At 41.0% G+C, this 9,464-nt stretch overlaps 1 protein-coding gene across 2 annotated transcripts in view; it reads left to right on the forward strand.

The window, feature by feature from the left end:
- LOC128667000 (uncharacterized) overlaps positions 1 to 9,464 on the forward strand; it is a 141,277-nt gene that overhangs the window by 131,588 nt on the left and 225 nt on the right. The gene's annotated exons all lie outside the window — the stretch shown is intronic.

The following is a 9,464-nucleotide window of genomic DNA, read 5'->3' on the forward strand; positions in this document are numbered from 1 at the left end:
GTGCCAGAGAAATTGTGTAGGCTGGATAAATACTATGCAGTGCCTGTGAGTACTGATGTTTTTCCAATACCTAAAAGGCTTACAGAAATTATTAGTAAGGAGTGGGATAGGCCCGGTGTGCCCTTTTCCCCACCTCCTATATTTAGAAAAATGTTTCCAATAGATGCCACTACACGGGACTTATGGCAGACTGTCCCTAAGGTGGAGGGAGCAGTTTCTACTTTAGCAAAGCGTACCACTATCCCGGTTGAGGACAGTTGTGCTTTTTCAGATCCAATGGATAAAAAATTAGAGGGTTACCTTAAGAAAATGTTTATTCAACAAGGATTTATTTTACAGCCCCTTGCATGCATTGCGCCTGTCACTGCTGCGGCGGCATTCTGGTTTGAGGCCCTGGAAGAGGCCATCCATACAGCTCCATTGACTGAAATTGTTGACAAGCTTAGAACTCTTAAGCTAGCTAACTCATTTGTTTCTGATGCCATTGTTCATTTGACTAAACTAACGGCTAAGAATTCCGGATTCGCCATCCAGGCACGTAGGGCGCTATGGCTCAAATCCTGGTCAGCTGATGTGACTTCAAAGTCTAAATTACTCAACATTCCTTTCAAGGGGCAGACCTTATTCGGGCCTGGTTTGAAAGAAATTATTGCTGACATTACTGGAGGTAAGGGTCATACCCTTCCTCAGGACAGGGCCAAATCAAAGGCCAAACAGTCTAATTTTCGTGCCTTTCGAAATTTCAAGGCAGGTGCAGCATCAAATTCCTCTGCTTCAAAACAAGAGGGAACTTTTGCTCAATCCAAGCAGGCCTGGAAACCTAACCAGTCCTGGAACAAGGGCAAGCAGGCCAGAAAGCCTGCTGCTGCCTCTAAGACAGCATGAAGGAGCGGCCCCCTATCCGACAACGGATCTAGTAGGGGGCAGACTCTCTCTCTTCGCCCAGGCGTGGGCAAGAGATGTTCAGGATCCCTGGGCATTGGAGATCATATCTCAGGGATATCTTCTGGACTTCAAAGCTTCTCCTCCACAAGGGAGATTTCACCTTTCAAGATTATCTGCAAACCAGATAAAGAAAGAGGCATTCCTAAGCTGCGTACAAGATCTCCTTGTAATGGGAGTGATCCATCCAGTTCCGTGGACGGAACAAGGACAGGGGTTTTATTCAAATCTTTTTGTGGTTCCCAAAAAAGAGGGAACCTTCAGACCAATTTTGGATTTAAAGATCCTAAACAAATTCCTCAGAGTTCCGTCATTCAAGATGGAAACTATTCAAACCATTTTACCCATGATCCAAGAGGGTCAGTACATGACCACAGTGGACTTAAAGGATGCCTACCTTCACATTCCGATTCACAAGAATCATCATCAGTTCCTGAGGTTTGCCTTTCTAGACAGGCATTACCAATTTGTAGCTCTTCCATTCGGGTTGGCTACAGCCCCAAGAATTTTTTCAAAGGTTCTGGGCTCACTTCTGGCGGTCCTAAGACCGCGAGGCATAGCGGTGGCTCCTTACCTGGACGACATCCTGATACAGGCGTCAAGCTTTCAAATTGCCAAATCTCATACAGAGATAGTTCTGGCATTCCTGAGGTCGCATGGGTGGAAAGTGAACGAAGAAAAGAGTTCTCTATCTCCTCTCACAAGGGTTTCCTTCCTAGGGACTCTAATAGATTCTGTAGAAATGAAAATTGACCTGACGGAGTCCAGGTTATCAAAACTTCTAAATGCTTGCCGTGTTCTTCACTCCATTCCGCGCCCCACGGTGGCTCAGTGCATGGAAGTAATCGGCTTAATGGTAGCGGCGATGGACATAGTGCCATTCGCGTGCCTGCATCTCAGACCGCTGCAATTATGCATGCTCAGTCAGTGGAATAGGGATTACACAGATTTGTCCCCTCTACTAAATCTGGGTCAGGAAACCAGAGATTCTCTTCTCTGGTGGTTATCTCGGGCCCATCTGTCCAAGGGTATGACCTTTCGCAGACCAGATTGGACAATTGTAACAACAGATGCCAGCCTTCTAGGTTGGGGTGCAGTCTGGAACTCCCTGAAGGCTCAGGGTTCATGGACTCAGGAGGAGAAACTCCTCCCAATAAATATTCTGGAGTTAAGAGCAATATTCAATGCTCTTCTGGCTTGGCCTCAGCTAGCAACACTGAGGTTCATCAGATTTCAGTCGGACAACATCACGACTGTGGCTTACATCAACCATCAAGGGGGAACCAGGAGTTCCCTAGCGATGTCAGAAGTCTCCAAGATAATTCGCTGGGCAGAGACTCACTCTTGCCACCTGTCAGCGATCCATATCCCAGGTGTAGAGAACTGGGAGGCGGATTTTCTAAGTCGTCAGACTTTTCATCCGGGGGAATGGGAACTCCATCCGGAGGTGTTTGCTCAATTGGTTCTCCGTTGGGGCAAACCAGAATTGGATCTCATGGCGTCTCGCCAGAACGCCAAGCTTCCTTGTTACGGATCCAGGTCCAGGGACCCAGAAGCGGCACTGATAGATGCTCTAGCAGCGCCTTGGTTCTTCAACCTGGCTTATGTGTTTCCACCGTTTCCTTTGCTCCCTCGTCTGATTGCCAAAATCAAACAGGAAAGAGCATCAGTGATATTGATAGCGCCTGCGTGGCCACGCAGGACCTGGTATGCAGACCTAGTGGACATGTCATCCTTTCCACCATGGACTCTGTCTCTGAGACAAGACCTTCTAATACAAGGTCCTTTCAATCATCCGAATCTACTTTCTCTGAGACTGACTGCATGGAGATTGAACGCTTGATCCTATCAAAGCGTGGCTTCTCCGAGTCAGTAATTGATACCTTAATACAGGCACGAAAGCCTGTCACCAGAAAAATCCAAGAATTACTCATGGAGTAGGGTTAGGATTCCTAGGATATTGTCCTTCCTCCAAGAGGGTTTGGACAAAGGATTATCAGCTAGTTCTTTAAAGGGACAGATTTCTGCTCTGTCTATTCTTTTACACAAGCGTCTGGCAGAAGTTCCAGACGTTCAGGCATTTTGTCAGGCTTTAGTTAGAATTAAGCCTGTGTTTAAACCTGTTGCTCCTCCATGGAGCTTAAACTTGGTTCTTAAAGTTCTTCAAGGGGTTCCGTTTGAACCCCTTCATTCTATTGATATCAAACTTCTTTCATGGAAAGTTCTTTTTCTGATGGCTATTTCCTCGGCTCGAAGAGTCTCGGAGTTATCTGCCTTACATTGTGATTCTCCTTATCTGATCTTTCATTCAGATAAAGTTGTTCTGTGTACAAAACCTGGGTTTTTACCTAAGGTGGTTTCTAACAAGAATATCAATCAAGAGATTGTTGTTCCATCATTATGTCCTAATCCTTCTTCAAAGAAGGAACGTCTTTTGCATAATCTAGACGTAGTCCGTGCCTTGAAGTTTTACTTACAGGCTACTAAAGATTTTCACCAAACATCTAACCTGTTTGTTGTTTACTCTGGACAGAGGAGAGGTCAGAAGGCCTCGGCAACCTCTCTTTCTTTTTGGCTTCGGAGTATAATCCGTTTAGCCTATGAGACTGCTGGACAGCAGCCTCCTGAAAGGATTACAGCTCATTCTACTAGAGCTGTGGCTTCCACCTGGGCCTTTAAAAATGAGGCCTCTGTTGAACAGATTTGCAAGGCTGCAACTTGGTCTTCGCTTCATACTTTTTCCAAATTTTACAAATTTGATACTTTTGCTTCTTCAGAGGCTGTTTTTGGGAGAAAGGTTCTACAGGCAGTGGTTCCTTCCGTTTAAGTTCCTGCCTTGTCCCTCCCATCATCCGTGTACTTTAGCTTTGGTATTGGTATCCCACAAGTAATGGATGATCCGTGGACTGGATACACTTAACAAGAGAAAACATAATTTATGCTTACCTGATAAATTTATTTCTCTTGTAGTGTATCCAGTCCACGGCCCGCCCTGTCCTTTTCAGGCAGGTCTAAATTTTAATTAAACTACAGTCACCACTGCACCCTATGGTTTCTCCTTTCTCGGCTTGTTTCGGTCGAATGACTGGATATGGCAGTGAGGGGAGGAGCTATATAGCAGCTCTGCTGTGGGTGATCCTCTTGCAACTTCCTGTTGGGAAGGAGAATATCCCACAAGTAATGGATGATCCGTGGACTGGATACACTACAAGAGAAATAAATTTATCAGGTAAGCATAAATTATGGTTTTTTTAGATCTCAATCTCCGCTTTGAAAATGGGCAAGTTACAAGCAATACCCATTTCAAGGTGGTAGATTTTAACAGCTATTTAGATTTCACTACAAATCACTACTACCCGTGGAAAGGAAATGTGCCCTATGGGCAGTTCAAACGGGTTCATAGGAATTGCAGTACCCTTACAGACTATGAGGCACAAAGTAAGATCCTAAAAGAAAGATTTCAGGAAAAAAAATATATATATCCTCAGCACATTGTAGACAATGGATATAGAAGGGCAAAACTTGATGATATGAGCCTTTATTTTCAGAAGAAAACAGACACTACATTAATAGGAAATAATATTAAAAATCGCACAATATTTATTACACAATATAATTGTAACCATGATCTGATAAAACAAATAATTAATAAACATTGGAGTATTCTTAGGAAGGACCAATATTGGGGAAATTAATTGAAGCAAAACCTTTAGTGGTGTTCAAAAAGGCACCTAATTTAAAGACCATTTTGGCACCAAGTAAAGTAGTTAAAAATAAAAATAAGAAAGAGATTCAGCGTGGGACCTTAGGGACAAACAAAAGAGGGCCCAAGACAGGATGTTACAACTGTAATAACAAGAAATGTAACATGTGTGCTCATATTGCACATAATACCCATTTTTTTGTCCTATACCACTAAAAAAGCTTATCCTATGGTAGGCCATATGTGCTGTGCATCCAATTATGTGCTTTATCTTTTATCTTTCTTTTGTGGCATCCAATATGTAGGGCGCACTTGAAGGCGTCTCAGCAGCCGATGGTCTGAACATTACCGTAATATTAAGGACAACTATAAACTACATAGTGTATCCAGACACTGCCATATAAAACACAATTGTAAAATGGATTGTTTTACTATTACACCAATAGAATATATTCCTAAGTGAGATTTTTAAAATCGTTTCTTTAGGTTAAGATAAAGAGAGACATATTGGATCCATAAACTTTAGACTTTACATCCTTATGGTCTCAATATGAATGTAGATCTAGCAGCATTCCAATGATCCCTAGGGGCCACTATTTGTATTTAGTATCCACCAGGGGCGAAACTACAGGGGTTGCAGAGGTCGCAGGTGCGACTGGGCCCCTGAGGGTGGGGGCCCAGCTAAAAAAAAAAAAAATTTGTATAATTTTTTTTTTTTAATATAAAAAACGTTAACCTACCACTGCCTGCACTGATGATCATGTGAGTGTGACATGACTACAGGGGTTAGTGTTTCTGTTTTACATTGGTGTTTATGTGTGTGTATGGTGTGTGTGTGTGTATGTATGTGACTGTGTGTGTATTTATGCATGTATGTGTGTATGTGTATGTTTGTGGAACCAGCAAATTACAGACCTTGTTACTACAGCATGGGGGGGGGGGGCAGGGGGTAAACAGTGTCACTATACAGTACCACTATATACAGTATGGGGGGTGGACCATGTCACTGACTACTGTGGTCACTTTATAAAGTACTGGGCGGGTAGGGTCAGGCCAGCCATCTCACTGGCAGATTACAGACTGTGTCACTAACTTACTATATACAGTACTGGGGGGTTAAATAGTGTCACTATATATATATATATATATATATATATATATATATATATATATACAGGGTCGGCTCCAAGGGGGGGCATTGGGGGGCAATGCCCACCCAAATGGTATGCTATGCCACCCAGGGCAAAAAAAAAAAAAGTGATTTAAATTTTTATTTTTTTTACATTTTAAAAGTGAAGGGTCCCCCAGGGTCCCAAATGTCGCATAAACCATTTGCAGCCACTGGACCCTGGAGATCCGCCACTTAGGAGGGCCCAGCTAATCTCTTTACTCTCCTCTATTTACAACCAGATAACAAATAATGATGAAGGGGTCTGTATGAACCCCGAAACGTTAATAAACACTGGGTTTTTTTGACCCACTATTGAGAAGTCCTGAGAGTGCATTCATTTACTGAGATATACCTTTCGTGTGTGTGTGTGTATATATATATATATATATATATATATATATATATATATATATATATAATTTGTGTGTATATACATACTGTATATACTGTGTGTGCTGGTAAATATCATTAATAATATCTGTACAAGTAATGTACTGCTTGGCACTTAAACTTATTGTCATTAAGTTTATTTGATCATTAGTAGGGTCATTGGTAGAGCTACACATGCAAACAGTGTCCACTGGCTGTGTCATATGTGGGAGACATTCCTGAGATATGACAAATGTAACCCCTGCTCTGCCATAAATCTGGTAAATGTAACTGCTGCAGCACTGCCATACATCTTATAAATGTAACCCCTATACTCCTTGAGATATGACACATGTAACCGCTGCACTTCCAGAAATATAAACAAATCTAACTCCTGCACAGCCAGAGATCTGATAAATGTAACCCCTGGACTGCCACAGTAGGTCTGCTCTTATCTTGACTCTCATACATGCTTTTTAAATGCGTGCCCCCTCGTGAAAAAAAAATGCCCCCCCATTTCATTCGTTCTGGAGCCGACCCTGTATATATACAGTAATAGGGGGTCATACCATCTCACAGACTGTGGGCACAGGGTACCTCCTTTTGCAGACATGTAATCTGATTCACATTTTTTTTCTGTGTTAAATGTAAAAAAAAAAAAAAAAAAAAAATTATATGTAATAAATTCACATTTTTTTGGAGGGGGGAGGGGAGGTGGGGGGGGCCCTTCTTAGATTCTTGCACCTGGGCCCTGTGGTTTCTAGTTACGCCTCTGGTATCCACTAGAGGAGTTGATTTACATAGCTTTTAAGAAAATAATAAAATTGCAATATATTTACGGAGGTAACTATTTAGGAGGTAGACTCCCCCGATGGTTATAGGTAACATATGAGTTAGACTTGATTGTCGTGGGGGAGGAATGTATATGGCCATTTAATCATTTTGCATTAGTTGTATGATATGGTAAAATATTCCAGCCTATCTTCTCTAGTGGGGTTTAATAATATATTACCACCCTGGGGGACCGTATAAATCCATTGTGGACACTTTCGATTTTGAGTCCCCATAGTTGTGGAATATTAGATATATCTATGTATATGCCATCTATATTTGATGGAATATGAATGTATCCCTATATATACTGTTGGGTATGGGAATATTATGTTTATCATAGATTTAGTGCTGGGCATGTAAAGAAACATTAGTTAGTGACAGACTTTTAGAATTAGATAAAATATATGCAGTTTAGCATAAGGGAAATGCCCAATAAATTAGTAGATTGTGGTTATTAAGTCAGCGTCACAATTATTTTAATAATGGCTAAATATATGTAGTTTAGGTCATAGTGCCTAAAATATTGGGGTTGAACCTATTGTATCCTCATCATCATATTTGTATTATAATTGTATATCATATAACATTTTGTAGCATTATGATGATCATGTAAATATAGCACTTAAAAGATGTATTTAGATGATGTTGATTCAATGTATTATTATGTTCTCTACGATTCATTGTATTTTTATTTGTATTATTATGTCCACAATTATTTAGATAGGTAATGTACCATGGCCAATTAAAAGTCTTATGTACAAGGGTGTTGCAATTTCCGGTTGTTTGATTGCGTAGTAGGAGGTATTAATAGAGCAAGGGGTTGTGTTTGATTTTTACAGCCTGATGAAACAGCTCTGTGCAGCCGAGAAACGCGTTGCTGTGTTTTACTTGTTTTAATAAACTTGTTTTTAACTTTTTATAACCTTGCTCTGTGTATTTGACCGTTGGTGGTGGTGTTGAGCTGTTCAAGCACTTTATTGACATGAGTGACTGCAGAGCTTCTCACACACACCCCCTCATTTGGCTTTGCTGATTAGTACCACTAGCTGAAGGCGTTGGGATTCCACTGCCTCTGATTGGTGAGATATACCCACGTGATCGGACTGCGTACATTGCGGTTGAGTCTGTCGGGCGACTAAGAGGCCCCGACCTGCTGTATCTGGCACTACGAGTGCCGCTTCTTATGTGAGTTGGAAATTGTCTGATGTGTCTTGTTCTTTCACTTGACGATACTGTTCCATGTGGCACCTTCTTTTCTGCATCTACAGGACCTCTATCTGACTTTAATATCTGGGAGAGCTGCCATCATCCTGACCGACTGTGAAGCATTGCTTATCATCATTAGCGCACCTCTATAGGGTGGTTCTTAGCCCTATCCTCTCCACTATAACTCATACATTTCCATGAAAACAAGGCCAAGGTGGCAACCCTCCCTAACTGAGTATGATGCTCTAGCATTTAGAGCCATCATACTGTGTGGGTTTGTTACCTTATGCATTTTGGAGATGGCATCAGTTGTGTCCAGTGGTATTAGTATATAATGTTTTAAGAGTAGTTAAAGTGATGGTAAACTATGCCTACCTTGAAAGATCGTTCTTTTATGAACTCCATAAATAATGTGACTGTAATTCATGACTTTATCAAGTTCACTCTATTAATCAACTTATTTATTTTTGAAACTCGTATTTTATTATTTCTATCCTTCTCCCGTAACACGGCCGCCATTGATTTACTCCGGTCACTTTTTTTACAACCACTGACAGCTCTGGCCAGTCGGCGACACTCCTCTTAGCTAACACGCCCTTCAATACATATGCGCATGCCCTAACTCTTGTATCGCTGGCTAAGAGTGCTCTAGCTTTTAATTGTGCGCATGCACAACATTTATTTGCGGAGATTGGAAACATTGTACTGAGGATAAAATAAATGGGATTCTCAGTTGTTATTCTCTCTCTATTGATAGCTGCGCTTAGACTGAATCCAAAGTAAACGATACATTGGATACAAATACATAAATGTAACGCATGCGCAGAGCAAGTCAAGAAGATTGACATGCCAATTCTCTGTCGCAGGGAGGGGTGGTTCTAAACTATCGCCGGGATGAAGATTCTAAACAGAAGTAATGGCAGGAGAGGAGCAAGGAGTGGTAACGCTCTGAAAGCAAAATAATAATTTATTACATTTATGAATAACGATTATAAATAAATATATAGGCAAATTAAGTTATAAGTACTCAAAGATTAATATTTCAATATTTATATAGTACAAATTTACCATCACTTTAACCCTTGCTGCCAGTCTTTCTCGCAAAAACACACTGCAACTTCTAAACATATATTCACAGCATAGAGCAAACAAGTATAATTCTGAAAAAGCTTCTATGCTCTTGTGTGTGTGTGTATATGTGTATATATGGGTATATATATATATATATATATATATATA

The sequence above is a fragment of the Bombina bombina genome, chromosome 7, assembly GCF_027579735.1.
Source record: "Bombina bombina isolate aBomBom1 chromosome 7, aBomBom1.pri, whole genome shotgun sequence".
Classification (NCBI taxonomy): Eukaryota; Metazoa; Chordata; class Amphibia; order Anura; family Bombinatoridae; genus Bombina; species Bombina bombina.